We start from the raw sequence: 19,012 nt of genomic DNA, 5'->3' as shown, positions 1-19,012 counted from the left end.
GGTCACCAGCCTGCTCACACTGCTGTGGGATGGATCCCATCCTTCAACCAGCATTTGTCACAAGTCAGCCAATGTGGTTGTGTTGGTCACTGTGGCAAAAAGCTCAAGCTGATCCCACACGTGTTCAGTGTAGTTGAGATCAGGACTGCTAGCAAGCCATTCCATCCTCTCCACTCCCAAATTCTGCAGGAAGTCTCTAATAAACCTGCTCTGTAGGGGTGAGCGTTGTCATCTTGGAGGATAGAGTTCGGGCCACACTGTGAAGTATGGGATTACCACTGGTTGCAGGATCTCAATTCGATATCATTCTGCTTTGAGATTGCCTCCAGTCATGATGAGCCTTGTTTTTCTAGTGAGGAAGATGCTGTTTCCTGGATGACACATCCAGCACACAAGAAATCTCATTCATTTGCCTCACTTGACACAGGGACAGCGATAATAAATTTTCCAATCAGAGCAATGTTGGGAAATAAACAACTATGATTTCTCCACCATCATAAAACTTCAATGATTCATCTTTTAGTGTTTTGCAATCCAGATAAGCAGACTCTTCATCCCAATACTGTTGGGCCTCATCACCAGAATCTTCCACATCTGACAACAAGTCAACTGATCCTCGAGCTCGCTCTTCGGGAGGTGTGCAGTGGCACGTTTCAGGACTTCCATGCTTATTGTTCAGATCTACGATGAATGTAACACAAATTAAAAACATTTAGTGATACATTAATTATTATATCAATAATATATATGCTGGTATGGGTATACATGGGTATGATGCTTGGTTTGCTGATGTGTGAATAAGCTGCGTTTACATTAAAACAAACTTTTCACTAGGCACCTCATCTTATTACGCACCTTTGCCACGTCACTTCTGTTGGAAAGTAGCTTCATACTTTTTAATTTGTGTTGTAGGAACATTGCAAGTCTGTGTAAAGGATGGATGTTGAATTTCTCCAGCAGAGTGTGAAGGCATTTCTGCTTCAGTGAGGAAATTGTCATGCTATCGGTAGAGGAGGCTTGCAAATTACGTTTGGAGCATACATACCAAACAATTGATAGATGGAGGGTTGGGGTTTTTGTCACCTAAACTTTATTCATCCCGCAAGGGGAAATTTACAACTCAGGTTTTAACCCATCATTATATACCCCTTTTCCACCAAACCGGTTCTGGTTGAGTTTGGAACCAGGCTCTGGGCCAGAAAAAAACGGTTCCAAGGTAGCACCAACTCTTTGCTGGGCTAGAGGAAAGAACCGCTTACGTAAGCGGTGGGGGCAGAGATGTTAAGAGCAATGTTAAGACTGCGAGATGGCGCAAAGCAGCAGTGGTCTGTGAAGGAGACAACCTAGTTCTTTTAGTGCTATGATCCACGGAGGGTGCTACGTGGACCATGTCCATATTAGGGCAAATATGTTGCTTCAATTTTCGCGCCAATGCAAACGCGACGACGTAACTGACGTTTACAGCGACGTAACTGGCGTTTGAAGTGATGTAATGATGTGGCAACCCTTAGCACCCCAAGCTATGAAAAAGCAAACCGGTTCTCAGTTGGGTCGCAAGTTAAACGAGTTGGGAACTAGCATCAGCACTTGCCCAGAACCATCACTGGGACCGGTTTGGTGGAAAAGGGGTATAGTGGACTAGAAGCAGTGGGCTGCAATTTTTCTAGAAGTTAGTAGCAGGAGCAGCTAGGGTTAAGGGCCTTGCTCAGAGGCCCAAGGTAGTTCACCTCAGTTGCCATCCCAAGGACTTCAACCTGGGTCCTCCAGACCCAAGCCCATCTCTGTAACCACTGAGCCACCACTCCCACTACCTTAAAGAATGCAGTGATCTCAGAGAGGGTGTCTTCATCCAAGTTTGTCAGGCGGCCAGATTCTCTGCGCTCACCAGAAGTGTGAGAATGTCTTTATATTGACTATTGATGGACATTGCATTGATATGCAGGAAATTCCAGTGAGTCTCTACAGAGGCTTTGAGTCTTTGTCAGGCGAATCTGGACATCGGTCTGCTTGAAATGAGTAGTTACATCATCTCTATGCGTATACCCTTCAGACAGCTTAGTGAAGGTAATGGGTAAGACAGTGTTGACTATGTGGGCTGCACAGCTCAATCTTGTTACTGTAAGCAGGGCTGCAACTATATTTGTGCTAAACACTCTGTGCCGTTGTGCTGCATTTGGGTCCGCCACAAACCCTTGTCAGTATCAACTTAGCATCCACTCAGCCAGCCCAAGCACCAGCATCTATCAACCCCTGGGCTAAAGCAAAAAATACATCTGTGTATTACTTCATAAGGTCGAATATCGTTGCACCGAAAATCTCCACATAGCCTGATCATGGTGTCCTTATCGTCTTTGCGAGAAACTGTCAGTGCTGTCCTCTTTACCAAGTGGTTGGTTGGACAGAACTTCCACAGCTTTCCGCAGGTTTCTTCAGCTATGAAGTTCCGCATTTGTGGCTATCATACATTCAAACTTCCAGACATGTTTTACATGCAGTGAAGCCTTTGACAATGTTGTGTTCGTTTTCTGAAATTACTCAGAATTTCTCCCACACATTGGACTTGATCTTATTGGGGGTATTGTTTAGAACTTAAAAAACTCTCCACTTGCTAGCTTTCATTTCAACTGGTCGGGATCCATTTTGAACTGTATAGTCGCACACAGCTATATTTATTTGATTATGAAAGAATTCCTACGTGTGCTTATGTGAATGAACATACAATGCATTTCCCCCAAGTCCAGCCTGACCCAACGCTGTTCCCAATAGACCTTTTTCACCTGTTTCATCAAAATTTGCGGGTCACCCATCGCGGAGCTCAGCTACTCGCACACGTTCAAGACTCTAGCCTACGGTACCCAAATGCCTGTTTGGTGGCAAGTGGGAGTACCAGAAGCTCAAAACAAGAGTCAATAGCAACAGCAAAATAAGAAGTTTGGCATTGGGAAAGAAAATTTGGCAAATTTTCCATGGGTACAACCCACATACTCAGCTCTTGCTCATCCCACAAATGCATGTTCCTAACAAATATGGCACCAGAGGTTCTAACGGTATGAGATTAATTGCCAAGAGGCATCTTTACAACAAAGAAATAATCTACCAAACACAAATTTCATATATATATATATATAGATTAGATTTGATAGTGTCATACAGGAAACAACTCCTTCAAGTTATTCCTGCTTAAGTTGTCCCTTCAAGCAACTGAACAATAAGGTTACTGACACATAATTAAATTTTTGTTAAACAAATAATAGCATGTTACAAGAAATTATATTAAAATAATAAAAGTGTATTGATATAGCACTTATCTAAACAATGTTACAACGTACTTAACATAGTGGAAGAAAAATAGAACCAGTGAAGCAACTTGAAACGGCAGCAAAAACAATATGAAAGAAATAAATTAAATGGCAAAATTCCCTTTAATAGGAGAGACGGAACAATTAATAATATCAGAGATAACAGGCTATCTGATAAAAGTAACAGTAGCATAATAATAACCACAAAAAAGGTATTGTTGTATAACAACCCTCCCAACAAAGTTTAACATTGCTAACCAAAACAGAGAGGGGGACAAGGCAGACAGAATACAACATGTAATGTCTTCATCAGATGTTCTTGTTCATCTATGATTCGGTTTGTGTATTTCTAGCCTAAAATCTTATGATTTGAATATGTTTTTACACAGAACATATACGATTAACAGAAGGATTGCTAAATTTTGAACATGATGTGAAACTCCTTCAGGAAACTGAAAGCAGAGAGGTTTGTTCATCAGAAAAAGAGCAGCTGCATCTCGAAGGGTGTTGAGCACATTTTTTTGTCTCATTCATTTCTCAGCCGCTGTAAAGAGAAAAAAAATGTCCATTTAGCAGCTAATTATCATAGGGGGAGCTTGCAGTGGGAAAGTTTGAACCACTATTTATGACATGTCAGGGCTTTGATGTGAGTCCATGCAGTTTAGACTTGAGCAGATTACCACACTAAGATTACTGCCATGAAAAGTGCATTTTGGAGCGTTCAGTCAAATGTGACACAGACATAGGCATGTGCAAAAGTCTAAGGCACCCCTAATTTTGATGTTTTACAACATTTAAATACCCATTCATATTTATTCTTTCAGACTCTTTATTAAAAGAGTGGGAGATAGATATGGATGTCATTAAATCTAAACTTGGAGTTCTCAAACTTTTTTGCGGTAGATTAATGAAAATCAAGTTCACATGTGAAAAGGCCTTCGGTGGAAAAATGGCAGACGGACAAAGCTAGAGGTCAATAAATTCAAGCGCGGATCTGGAGCCTTGTCTTTCCTGGGCTTTGTGAGAGGGCTGCGCTCTTCTTGTGTCCTTCTTACACCGTATTTCAGATGTGTGTACAAAGTGAAAGACAGAAAAAAGTTTTCACCTTCACCTTGAATGCTCTGTTCACCTATTGTGGCATCCAGCGCCATGTCTGCGGTGAATTGGGTTTGAAGATTCACACCAAGGTATAATGAATGACCAGGCTTCTTTGATTCCTTGAAAGCTTTCATCTTCAGTCAAGACCCCCTGCTGGTAGACTCCGATTCCTTTTTTCCTGCTGTTCTTTGTCGCATGGCTTGATGTTTGATTGTAAAGACAGAGAAAAAGATTGTTAATATGGTCTGTTCGATTACCGCTCTCCTGTCTGTGATGCTCACTTCATGCATCCCTTCTCCCAGCATTCATGGTTTCATAATTGGGATGTCATCACTGAACCACAGGAACTAATTTGGCCTGTTGTCACTGTGTGTTTGAAAGTGAGCAAGGCAACCTTTTGCATGAGCAACAGCTCGAAATCATTATTGCCTGGGCTCAAAACAACCCTCTGAGAGAGGGCTTTTGTGAGGACTTTAAGAACACATCAAGACACTCAGACATTTTTTTTTTCTTTTTGCAAGAGTTGTAGTGAAAATGAAGGAAACTTGAAATGAAAACAACAAAGAAAGCATTTGTTCTTTCTTCGCGCTTGCACCCTCAGTCTAGGGTTCTAATCTCTTATTGTTTCAGTCCCAAACAGAGACAAAGGAGTCACAGATCAAAACAAATGACTATCAAGCTATCAAACAAGCACCACCCTGCTATGATTCCAAACGCTGACTGCGGGAGAGCGAGAAGAGAGTCAGAGTCAGACGGGTCGCATATTGTTTCCAGTAACTTTGATGCAGAACTTAAAACGCTGGAGAGAAGGGAAAAAAAAATCAAACATCTACAATGTAGGAAGGAAAGAGGAGAAAAGGGAAAGCAGACATGATGTGAAACATGCTAACACTGTTTGCATATGTGCACTTGCTTTTGTTTCATTAGTGGTCCGGCTGATAACCTTTATTAAGCCTGATCTGGAATTAAACTCACGGACCCGCAGCACTTTGAAGCTACAACTGGCTCTTTCCTGTTTGTGCTGTAAATGCAGGTTGTGGTGTGAAGATAAAACACTTCTGAAGGATATTAGGACTTGAAAGACCCGTGGCTATTCTCTGGTACATATTTGATGTTGTTCTTTTGCTCCTTGGCTAAATTAGCATATCTCTCCCAAAGCCCCCTCCCTAACTCCCCCACTGGTAAATGTAATCCGCTGCCATTGTACGCTCTCTAAAAGTCATAAACGATAGAAGTACATTGTGTTTGCCACTGACACATCAAAGTATGATAACACGATTAGCGCTGATGACTCAAGTTCTCTTTCTCCCCTCCCTTCTTCTCTTTCTTTCTCATCATTGTAATCAGCAACCATTAGCTCCCGCTTGTATTTTCTTCGTCTTTCATTCTAGCACGCATCATGGACAAAGTCGTCTTTCCAGTTGCAGAGCGGGGTGAGACGGCCTCTGCCTCTGTTTGCTCTTCTTCTTTCGGTTTTTTCTCCAGAAAGTCTTATCTTGATCTAATTTTAGCAAAGATCACACCGTCTGTGTGTGTGACAGCTCTTTCTCATCCCGTGCTTTCCTCTTCCTAAACCGACTAGTGTGGTGGGTGATAGGGCAAATGTGCCGCACTATTGTCAATGAGGGGTAGTCTCTAGGTTAAACTCAATGCACATTTGCATCTCAGAGCACACATCAAAACAAAAGTCAGTGACAGCCTCATTGTGATCTATTATTTAGCCCCTTCCGTATGTGATCCGCAGCGTATGCTGTAGCGATCATGATCATGCAGATTAAGCCTGTTTCTTCCAGACGCCGTTAAACAACGGCGCTTTTCTTAGGAATATTGGGGATCTTCGATTTGTGGTTGCTTTTACCACCCAAGCTTGTGATTTGTTAGGATTTAACAGACTGAAGGACACTGTAATGTTTTATAACGTGCATCACTAGTGCCAAGAAATACCATTAACAGTGTTGATTACCTCTTAAGGTGAAACTTTTCACACTTTATAATGAACTGCAAAAGTATGCAAAAAAAAATCTAATCAGGTCGTCTCCCATGTCCCGAGTGTTTATTTTATCAGAGCTGATTGCCTTTTTTTTTCATTTAGAATACTTTACAACATATAGTACATATACAAATGCTGATTTTGTATCATTCAAGCAACAGTTTTATTTTTTTCTTATTTTTTAAAAGGAATTGTTTTTACATAAACAAGGACAATTACTTAATTCCGCCTTATGGATTCTGTTTTGGTCAACCAAAAAGGAAAATCTGGAAACAGTAATTCTTAAACTGTGGTGTTCGTACATAAAAACGTATCAGAGATTCACCGACACATCGCTTAGTCTCCTCTGATGCCAGACAGACATCTAGCTACAGCCACTGAGTAGGGGAGAGAATAGAATATTTGAGCCACTTTCAACTTATCCTTTCATTTAGGCAAGGGAAAATGTTACCAAAAAAAATATTACTATGAATTCAGGATGTCTCCTGTCCATGGAAATGATAAGACTGCATCACATGTGGTTACATGCACATGAGCTATTGGCAAAAATCAAGCTAAGGATTTAACTGGAGTTTCCGGGAAATCCAAGTATACATGCGTGGGAAGAGAATCAAATTATTGAGTGAGATGCGTTTGACTCCGTGACAGTAGGTGGTGCTATACCCACTTTTGCGCTGGCATTCTTGCAGTAAGTTAGAACAATTAGTAAGCAAACCTCTTATGTGACCAGCTTATCCACTCATGATCCACTCAACAACTCTATTGTTCCTTGTCCTCTTCTTTTTCTGCTACTGTGTTGTTGTGATGCCGTGACTGTTATTATTCTTCAGACTAAGGCAGTGTTTCTCAATGCTGGTCCTCATGCCCCCCTTCCCTGCATGTTTTAGATGTTGCCTTGAATCAACATACCTGATTGTAATCACTGGCCCTCATTAGCTTTCCCTTAAGGTCTGTACATCTCTGTTGATGACACGGCTACTTGTATCACAGTGTGCTGAAGCAGGGTAGCATCTAAAACATGCAGGGCAGGGGGGCATTAGGACTGGAAATGAGAAACATTGGTACAAGGCAATAATTCCCTTTCCGTGCATGTGGTTATGGAAAAACGTATCAACACACGAAACAAAATGCATCTAAGTTACTAAGAATAAGACTTGAGAGATGAGCCACATTTCAGTATATTTAATTAAGCTATTGCATGCAAGTGGGTCAGAACATACATCATTCGTCTCGATGCAGGAAATGACACAGAACAAAGGATGCATAATGATTTTAAAACCACAAATGATGACTAATCCTTACGATTCTGATAAACAGGTCATTGTAACGTTAGAGCTTATCTTTTAGGAACAAAATGTCAGTTTGCACATTCTGTACCCAGACCAAGGCTAATAACTCCATCAGTATATTTGGTTAATGGCCAAGGCTAAATTTCCATCACACATGTATACTCGGATTCCTCTGAAAATCCTGTTAAATCCTTAGTTAAATTGTTGCCAATAGCTCTATTTAGATGTGCATGTAACCGCACTCCTAAGCAAGGCATTGAATGAACTCACCATAGAGAAGGTGAATCCATCAAGCAGAAGCCAAATGCAACGGGGCTGGAGGGCTATACAGCGTTCAGTAAGGAGACAACAAAGAAAGAAAGCAGCAACAAGGCAATGCTAAAAGCTAGAACACAAATAGCTTGCACCTTTTGTTTGTCCCATTTCAAATGAACATCTCCCATTTTGCCTCATTACCACTTCTGGTGTACGACGTTTCAATGAAAAAACATGGTATGCAGACAAGATAGAATCATTGGGTGACCGAGTTGTTGTTAGATCCTGTAGTGTGTGACCCCCGTCACTTATCAGTCATGTAGTACTTCAAGTCACAGACAGCAAGTCACATAGTCTGAACACCACAGCAATCTTCTGACACTGAACGCTGTGTAGTCTGAGGCAACACAAGTTCTCTGTTCTGAGAAGAAAGAAATCTGTGTTACAAATTGGTCTGTATAAAATTAGTAAATAAATGTTTGGTTTTTTTTTTTAATATTTTTTATCCCAGATTTTTTCCCATTTTATCACCCAGTGCTCCTACCTATGTCAGTCCTGGGCATTGCTCCCCTCTACCAACCCCGGGAGGGCCCTGCACTGAGCTCAAGTCTCCTCCTTAACCTGAGGAGTGAGCAGGCCGAATCTTTTCACCAGACAGGGTGAGGATTCTCTGACCGGACGTAGCGCGTGGAAGGATCACGTTATTCCGGCCGGATCCTCCCAACCCCATCTGGCGCCCCGGTTGGCCAGAGGGGGCATGTAGAGCCCAGGACTGTGTGCATGTTTTTGTGAGGGTAGAGAACATTAGCTACCCAAGGGAACACGGGGAGAACATGCAAACTCTGCACAGAAAGATCCTTTCGCCAAGCCCACCCAGGGTGAGGGCACTGAAGTCATGAAGGAACTAACACGCACTTCAGCGCCCACAGCGTCCCCGGTGGGAATTGAACCCAGGACCTTCTTGCTGTGAGACGGCTGCACTACCACCGTGCCCCATCTAGTAAATAAATGTTGATGAAATTAATAACCCAACTGTGTGCACGGATCACATATCCATATCCATGTTCTACATATGCACTCACCGGAGATGAGCTTCACTCTGAAAATAGGCACTTCCTTTTAGAATGTGAGGACATGGGATTAAGCGAAATGGCCAGGGTTGGAGATATTGGAGGTAAAGTAAGAGAGACTAGTGTAAGTGTTTGGAACCATAAAGAATTGAATGAATGAATACATTGGTAGAAGGATTCTGGTGATGGAGCTGCCAGGCTGGGAAAAGACAGGAAGAACAACGAGGAGATTTCTGGAGGTGAAAGAGGATATGCAGTTGGTTGGAGTTTTAGGGGGTCCAGTCTCACCTAACAACAATATAAGGAGACTGTTGTGAGCATTTCTGAAAAAAAAGGACATGGATGTTTCAACGCTGGTTGGGTATTGGCTCCATCCGCATCTGTTACAGCGGTTGGACACTGTCCCCGGCCCTCACCACCCGTCAGACACCCTTCAAAAACCAGCAGACTGTCATTCGGGCAGCTATCTCTCTTGCCCCTTTTACATTAAACTTCTTCTGCCAGCTTAGCTGAATTTTACGTTAGTTTGTTCCTTTGAGGTGCACCTCCCAGTTTTGATTGCTTTGGTTTTGTAATTCTTTAATTTTTTTTGTAAATAAAACACCTCATCTCATCTAACATCAGGGGAACTATTAATTTTTTATGTTGCAACCTGTAGTCCTAGCCGAGCCTGGGTTGTAACACCAGTCAAAGCAAACAATGAAGACTTTAAATGCTTTATTAATGATAAAACACACTCGTGTTTTGGTGTCTTGGCTACAATTTAATCAATCTCCCAGTGATCTGGCAAATGTGGAGAAATTGATGATGAACATAAATCAACCTCATGGACGTGGGATTTTAAAACCAGCAGCGAATTTGGAAGTCGGTAGAAATGAAAATGTGAGAGAAAAGTATTTCTTCATGCTTATGATTGGACACATTTGATTCTGGTGATGGAGCTGCCAGGCAGGATAAAAATGGGAAGAACAAAGGATGAGGCGAAAGAGGATATGCAGCGAGTTGGAGTGACAGAGGAAGATCCAGATGACAGCGTAAGATGGAAACAACTTTATGTGTCCAGATGCAGTTATTGGAATAAAGCACGCAGACACATAAAACGATTTGGCTGCCTAAACTAGCTCCAAGGGATCATATTCATTTTAAGTTAAATTAAAGGGAATATTCAGTAGTAAAAACAAACATTGGTCTTATTGTGTCTATTGACCGTAAAATAGACCCTTTAATTTACTGTTGTGTGTATAACATAGCATGTGATGGTTATCGTGCTCATCTTATCAGAAAGTAGGATGAGTAATAAGGGTGATGATTAAATCCACTGAGTGATAGCGTATGTGTAGGCTAGTCTGCGTCCGTCAGGGTTCATTTCTGTTAGTAACATCATAGTCATGCGGATTAAGTAAACTGATTAAGTAAAAGTTACTCAGACTAGGTCACTGGTGTGAGTTTTACAAGTATTTTAATCCATACCTTTCAAAGTCTGTTAATTTGGGGCTGCAAGCGCTTCACTCAGGTTTCAGTGGAAGTTGTTTTGCCTCCAGCTATGCTCCGCCTCCCAAAATATGTCATACTGTTTACTGACAAGAAAGGGCTCTATTGTTGCATCTGAAGCCAACTTGTACAGACTAATAACAATAAGGCAGCTGCCTTAAAAAGATCCCAGTATAAACATTTTACACTTACAAAGTTAAAATGAAATTCTGTTTTGTGTTTGGGCCACTGTTAATTAAGTGGAATGACATTTTTGGGAGACTTAAAATTGTAATTTAAAGTTTAAAGTCTAAAGTTTTCACTCTTTTCCATCTAATAATAGATCTAGGTTAGGTTTAAGTGTGGAATATTCTTTTAACATGACATTAGCCTGGCCCACAACTCATTAAATAACTGATTCCATTTGCTTCAAAATTACACTATTGTTATTATTATTATTGAACACTTTCCAATTCAGTAACATTCAAGTTATATTTGTTGAAATATTTAGATTTCTTTTTAGTTTCAGATGGAACATGGAACTTGTTTTTATGTCCAATAAAAACCTTGTGAGGCTAGATGTGAGAGTCGGTTACGATGAAATAAACGTCTTTATTTTCAAGTTTTTCTTCCATTTTTTACTCCGTGCTCAGGAGAACTCCAAAACAAGAGAGGTTTTTTATCGAGGTACTCGATTAGCTAAATTATTTCTGATAGCGTTGAGCGGACACGACAATGTGAGCCTACATCATTCCAAAATGCTAAATGCTGTTTCCTTTAACCTTAACCACTCAGCTGTGCGATTGTTCACTCAATAGAGCAAGCAACTCCGTGTGTAATTGGTGTAAGAACCCTTCATGAATTGAATTAGCATCGTCTTTGTCTTCTCAACAGGAGTGTAGCCCTAATTATCCATCTGTAGTTCCAAGTGAGGCCATACACAAGCCAGAAGAGGACAAAAGCGTCCTGGCCCCTTTGGTGGCCCTCGTTTTCTGGGTTTGGGTGAAAAAAACCAAACTATTCAGACTTTTGTCTTGTGAAATGAGGACAAGCTCAAATGTTAGAGGTCCTGCCTGCAGATGGGCCTCATTCATTTTCCACCACCGGGTCACTCTGCTGACTCTGAGCGAGACCTTTTATACTGTATTTCTGCGTGTTGTCCAGACACGTGTGCAGTGACAGTGTGTGTGTGTGTGTGTGTGTGTGTGTGTGTGTGTGTGTGTGTGTGTGTGTGTGTGTGTGTATGTGTGTGTGTGTGTGTGTGTGTGTGTGTGTGTGTGTGTGTGTGCACTTAAGACTCTTTGAGTGAGATTATTCTAAGGGGGGGAGGGAGGGGGCACCCTGAGATTAAAGTAAAAATCATCACTGGGTGCCTGCACAGCGTCCAGCTTCGCCTCTGATTAAAAATGTTAATGTGTCTCCTTTTTTGCTTTGATGTGGAGCGAACAATGGGTGCAGCATTCGAAGCCGGCAGTGGGGGTGGGGGGTGCTACCGTGAGACGATGTAATCCTTTACTCGTCGCCATGCAATGACGCCCAGCTGAGCGCCGCGACAGTCCAAATCAATCATGTCGCAGGGAGCCGCCATGAGTCCGCCAGCTAACAATCCCCCCTACTACCCAACTTCCAACACCGCGCAACTCTAATTAGCTTCCCTCTCTCAACTCTCTCAACATGGTTTAGAAGAGAAGAAACCAGGAAACACACGAGAATAGGAAGTTGTGTATGAAATAAAAGCAATCCCGGGCAACAGATATGAAATGCAGAAAAAAAAAAAAAGTGACACATCATGCTGTCACAAAGTTAGACTTGTCAGATTTAAAAGGTGGATCAATGAAAACCTTTTGATGTTCTAGACCAGTAGCCACTGCAAAAGAGTAAAGATATACCAAAAAAAGTCGCTTAAAAGCTACTCACCACAAACCAGATGCACAAAACTGTAGTTTTATAAGTAAAACTCAGAAATGTGCACCTGCATTATTTTTTACAAGTAGGACACATAAGTATGGTTTATTTCATGAGTCCTAATTAATTTGAAATTTCATCCACATACCCATCCTAAGGCACAACAGCAATTATCTAGAGCAGTGATTCTCAACTGGTGGATCGGGACCCAAAAGTGGGTCGTGGACCTGACTTTAGTGGGTTGCAGGCCTTTCCCGCACGTAAAGGGAAAGCTCTCAGGTAAAGTTACGTATTTTTGAGTCTTTCTGGAACTACTTCTCAATTGTTGCACTTTTTTATTTCATGTATATTGCAGGACAACACCAACTGAATCTGTTAATAGTGATGTTTTGATTGCTACGTCAGCTTTATAATCTTGATTCGGTGATTGGATAGCTTTACTAGTGCACTGCTTGTAATACTGTATATTCAATTAGTGGGTAGTCAGCTAAAGCTAAATATTTCTAAGCTTTTTTGGAACTACTTTTCAGTTAACGCACTTATTTATTTTGCGTCAGTCCTGTACAATTTGAGGTTTAAACTTGTCATTGTTTAAGTTTTCATGATGGCTTTTCATGGGTCCCAAAGCCAGACCAGTTGAGAACCTCTGATCTAGAGCAGTGTCTCCCAACCTGGGGTCCGGGCCCCCCCTGGGGGGCGCCAGAGATCTCTGGGGGGGGCGCGAAACTTTGTCTGCTTTGAGGATATGCAGTTGTAAAAATTATATTTGCACACGTTAAATGAATAAAAAATCATAATAACACACCTACTGGAATACAGTAATCCAAGTCTGTATCAACCCACTTAGAAATATTTTGGTCATTTTAAAATACTAAGTTATTTATCAGGATAAAAACGTATTATATCATTATTCAACATTTAATCATACTACTACTCCGACAGGTTGTTAAAGGAAAAATGTAAAAAAAAATTGCTCTCATATTAAAAAGAGACATTTTTCAGAAATATTTTTATGTCCTTGCAATTATTTTTTGTGCATATTTTATACATTGGTGACACAAAATGAAGGTGAGAAAAACAAAGTCATATGTATACAGGGTAAACCAAAGAGAAATGTATAAAAAAAAAACATAATTAATGTTCATTTTTTCAATTAATGGTTTGTAATGAATAACTTTACTCTTTTGGTGCTAGTACGTACGGGTCGGGGGGCCCAGCTGGTCTTAGACACAAGTAGGGGGGGCTCCATGAAAAAAGGTTGGGAACCACTGATCTAGAGGATCTATAGTAATTCATGTATTTATTTGTTATAGACTGGTATTTATTGTAGTGAGAAAAGTATATACCGTAAATGGTTTGGAGTTAACTGTTATTTTCCTGCATACATTTGCCCTAAATTGTGATTTGATCTTCAAACATGATGGCGTTTATTAGTATGTAGGCTGGAAATCAGGGAGTGAGAGAGAGGGCTGATACGCCCTGCAGGATCAAGGGTGGGGAGTAGAACAACTTCGGTTTCTGTATATGACTTGCTCAACTGGTTGACCTCATCAGAGCCCCAGCGATGTGTTGAAACTGATAAAACACCACTATAATGTCTCTTGGCTCTGTTGATCACACAAATGAAACATACACAGTGCTGAGAGAAAAAGTAAGGAATCATTTTACAGAAGTGCTTTACAGTAGCTCTGTATCAGACCTGCATAACGTTCAGGAGGAATTGTTGACCATTTCTCCTTCCAGAACTGCTTCTATCCGGTGGGAATACATCTCTTGAGGTCATTCCACAACATCTTTATGTGGTTTTTAAGGTAATTCTTTCTTTCTTTCTTTCTTTCTTTCTTTCTTTCTTTCTTTCTTTCTTTCTTTCTTTCTTTCTTTCTTTCTTTCTTTCTTTCTTTCTTTCTTTCTTTCTTTCTTTCTTTCTTTCTTTCTTTCTTTCTCTTTCGTTCTTTCTTTTTTTTTAAGCCATTCTGGGTCAATTTACTATGATTCATCATAACCCATAACCCAACTTCTGCTAAACTTCAGTCACAATTATTCCTCATTTTGGGAAGCTCTGGAATTCATTTTTCCTTCAGTAATGGCTGTTTCAGCTCCTTCATACATCCTTCACAGTTAGTATATCGTTTTTATGTCAGCAAATTGTGTGCTCTTTAAATCGAACATGCTGCTTAATGTTCTTCCCGAACAATTCAGCTTTTGTTTGATCAGTCCTTTATTACATTTTTCCAGCAGTTCTGCAGATTGTAAAGGTACATTTTTTTGGCTGTTTTTTTTTTTCTTTTAAGAGCATAAACTTGCGTTCAAATACTTTCATCCAGTAGACTTACTGTATGATGAGTTCGGTTTTGGCATTTTCTTGTGGGTTCTTCTTCCCCGCCGAGAGTTTTCAATCTATTAAACCATTTACAGCACGTGGACTTGGTGGTGTGGTCGTCCTTCCCAAACTTATGTGGATCAAATAGTCTTCCTCCTTCTTGTGAGGCGTAGTTCACATCAACAGCTACTTCATGTGAACAGCAAACTTTACTTTATTTTACCAATCAAAGCAGCTCTAAACAACACCTTGAAAATATTTCAAGGTGTGTACACCTGAACTCCAGGTGTTTAAACTGCTGACTCCAATTGGCTTTAATTGGACTTCCAATTAGTCAATGGCTTCACTTACTTTATCCTCCGACACTGGCCATGTTCAATGAGTGTATCTCCACAAAGACCCAAGACATATTTTTTTTAATGTGTTATCATCCTAAGCACATTGTATTTTTCTTTTACTGTGACTTAGATAAAGATAAGCTCACATTTTATGCCAAATATTAGCAGAGACCCAGTTAATTACAGATGAGTCTTTGTGTCATCTTTTCACTGTACGCTACAGTCAAAACACTCCCATTCACCCACAAACTGCTGCACGGAGAAAGTGTTACTGTCAGCCCGACCGTCGATAGACTGTGTTTTCTTTCAGAGACTTGCGTCCTTCTATTGTATTGTTCACTTTAAGAGTTTTTACCAAAATTTCCTGGCATGTTTACCATGTTTACTCTACTTTCATCCCGCTGCGATCAGGATGTGACACTGCCATGACTCTGTTTCAAGACGTCTCCTCAGCTTGAAACCATCATGGTTGTCAAACCCTGGCGATCTGTCTCTCAGCTGCTTGCACACAAAGCTTGAAGATATTCTCTTCAGAGAGATGCATGTCTGTGTCTGTGTGTGTGTGTGTGTGTGTGTTGGTGGATATATGTGTGTCTCTGAGAGACAGAAAAGGGGGTGCTGGGATATGAAGTGGAAGAGCTTTTATCAGCCTCTGAGATGGAAGTCTTTGAGGGCCTTCTCAGAAGCTCAGCATTTCTTCCATTGTTCTATTTCCATCTCTCGCTTCACTCCTGTCACATGTAAAATTATAAAAGGCCCCCATACCCCACCACCCCCACTTACACTGTTCCCCTTGCCTCGTATCCCACCCCTTTCCCCATGTTCCAACGTCAGAGGCACATAACCCACTTAGATTATTCTCAAAATACTTCACAACTTTACAGTTTCCCTACCGCAAATTGGAGTTCAGGCAAAGAAGTGGAACTAGAAAGCCCAGGTTGTGAACTTCTGTTGTTTTGAAGCGTAAAACAGATCTCCTAATTTAACCCCAGCCATTCCCTCATACAGAAGACAGCAACACTCCTTTGTACTGTAGTTACACTGTGCCACACACTGCACACACGATAACAGTTTAATAGGAGGTTTTCTCTTCTTCTCACCTTGAACCCCCTCCCGCCTTTAAGTCAGTTATTGTAAATATGACAGATAGACCTCACAAACTAAAAGTCTAACCTGAGAAAAAGGGGTTGGAGGGTGGGGGAGTCTTCCAGGTGTCAGAACATCATCCTCCGGCAATATGGGGTATTCAGCAGGTATGGTACGGTGAAATCCTATCACAATGTGAGCAGACTTCCATCTTTCCCTCACAAACGAGCACAGACTCACACACTGATACCTGAGACCTTGAACACTCTGCCTGCAGGCCTGCAGCCGTTAACAGGTGGTGCCGTTGTGACATCTCAGCCACACAATCTCCTTCCAATGCTCTCCCTTCCCTTTTTAGTCTCATCTCGGCTGCATTCTTTTCTTTTGCTTTTTGCATCCATTCTTTTTTTTCCCTTCTGTCCTTGCCGTCACCCTCCATTTGTGTGCCCCGAGGTCTGCTCCAACATCAGGTTTCTGTGGTAGATGAAGGAAGTAAAGGATTAGCTGCCCATTTCCCTAAACATAAACTGCAGCAGGTGTATTGGAAATCCCCAGGTCTTGCTTTTGTGCAGCAGAGATCACCTTTGATTTTTGAGACGCATGGCCTGAGACCAAATGCATTTCTTACATTGCTGCACGTTAGACATCAACATCGCCAGAGGTGCGGTACCTCAAGAGTTCGCCCCCCGTTCCTCCCTCCCTCAACGAATCCACTGTAATCAAATATGACACCAGCTTGTGCAAACAACAACTCAGCCATGTAATCTGTGCCATTTCCCTCCCCTCTCTCCCCCTGCTCACCCAGCTACTTTTACTTCTCCATTCCTTCACTGGAGATAACGAGAGGCGGTTTCAAACCATCCACATTCAGTTGTTGCCGGGGAGCTCGTTCCTCTGCATGTCAGCGTGTGTTGCGAGAGCTCACGTGTGTGTATGTGTGTAAGGTGAATAAAGGTATCATTGTTGGTGGCAGGTGTGTGCTTGTGCCAGGCAGGCTTCAGTTAAGGTTCCTGAGAACAATGGCTCTCTGTTGGAGAACACACCTGAGTCAGAGCGGGGAGGTGAGAGGGCCCGATCGCTGGAAGATTGCACAAGAGCAGAGTTCATTAAACCTGAGGGGTGGGGGGGGGCGGGGGGTGGCAACAAAGGGATGGAGGGAGGGGGGAGAGATAAAAGTGTTCAGGAACGTAGACGGAGGAATGAGAAGAGAGAAGAACAAAAAGGGAGGGACAGAATGTGGAAAATGGGGAAAAGAGCTTGAAGTGGGCTGAACGTTGAAAGAAAGCTAATGTAAGAGTCTGCAGATGGTGTGGTCAAGGTTACGATGGATCCACAAAAGGTGCAAGTTAACATGGCAAGCATTGTTCCTCTGTTTACTTTCTGCAGGAAGAAAGTAGCTTTGTGCACCGGAGCACCCTGACATAAAAGTAGGATTTGAATTTAACCCAGGACTCCAGGCCATGGAAGTCCTGCACATGAAAACCAAGTAACTCCTTGTACTGTGGTGTCCAAACCCTCATTCTGCAATGATTTTACAATCCAACATAGGCATAAGGTAACAACGCATATGTACTGTAGTTGTTCATAAACATGGAGTGGTCTTTTTGTATTTTCCAATTCGGGAGTTGATCTGATTGAAAATGTTCCATCATTTTGGATATTTGTACGGTATTTATAGTGTGAGGTTAGCTCTGCCATAATAAAATCCTGTTTCGTTGGTATGTTACACAAAATGTAGTGGAAATGATGCTCCCTTTAAATGACCGGTGTGATGGAAATCTGTTATTGCAGCTATTCTGTAATTCTTTTCCTTCATGAGTTCTTGTGTGAACACACAATGAACACAGGACACAATACTGGTCTGAACTGTCTTACACAGCTGCAAGGAGGGTGACTTGAGAACTAAACGTTACTTTGTATAAAACCACCTCGCACCCACCTCGTAAAACTTTTGTCGTTGGTTTCCCAGTGTCCATTTCTTCATCAAACCGCGAGATTAATGTTTTGACCCCTTTGCATGCAAATAATAATTAAAACCTAATGAAATTTATATTGCGATTGATTGCACAGCATGCACTGTGTAGTCGTTCACAAGTGTCCTGGCAGCCGCTGTTCACACTGCTTCTCTAAAAATATGCTCCAAGTTTATCTTGACGCTCAATCGCTGGTGAACCGCGTCGATTTACACTCAGTAGATCAAGCTGTACGGAAGTCAGTCATCCGAAGAGCATAGAGATTGGTGAATTTTTAAAATAAACACCATGAGTAGGGTGTCGACAGACATACACAGGCATTACATTATGATGGGGAGGCTGAAGTTAAACAATTCATAGGGTTTTAGTAAGGATTTGAACCACATATGAGAAGAAGATGAGTTTAGAAGTCGAAAAGCTAATTTCTTTTGACACCATCTTTAAGCTGATCTGATCTTTAAGCTAAAACTAACTGAGGAGGCAGCGCTAGTAAGCGCCCCACTTTTGAAATGCTCCCTGTGGGTCTTTGGTCGTGGACGGAGACGGAGCAAAACCACTGAAATACCGGACCATCCTTTCCACTCCCTGTGGGACCCTGCCCAAAGTCTCCTCTCCGTTTAGTTCAGTGCTAATTCGCAACCAACAGGGATCTCAAGGCACGTTGCAAAATAAATCCAACAACTCTGTTTCAGCAAGCATTTGGGGGCAGTGGGGATTAAAATGCCCCGCAGAACCAGACAATAAAGGTGGCAAAAGACAGATACTCTGTTCAGAAAGAGGAAAGAATCCACCAATATTACACTAAAGGGCTTTATCTGAATGTGTACTGAATGTTACGGGGGCACAGCTCACAACACGGCAACGCCTGCGGTGAAGCGTCAAAGGTTGGAAAACACCCAACTGTTGACAGAAGTAACAA

This window comes from Cololabis saira, chromosome 1 (assembly GCF_033807715.1).
Source record: "Cololabis saira isolate AMF1-May2022 chromosome 1, fColSai1.1, whole genome shotgun sequence".
In the NCBI taxonomy this organism is placed as follows: Eukaryota; Metazoa; Chordata; class Actinopteri; order Beloniformes; family Belonidae; genus Cololabis; species Cololabis saira.
Note: the sequence above shows the minus strand (reverse complement) of the source record.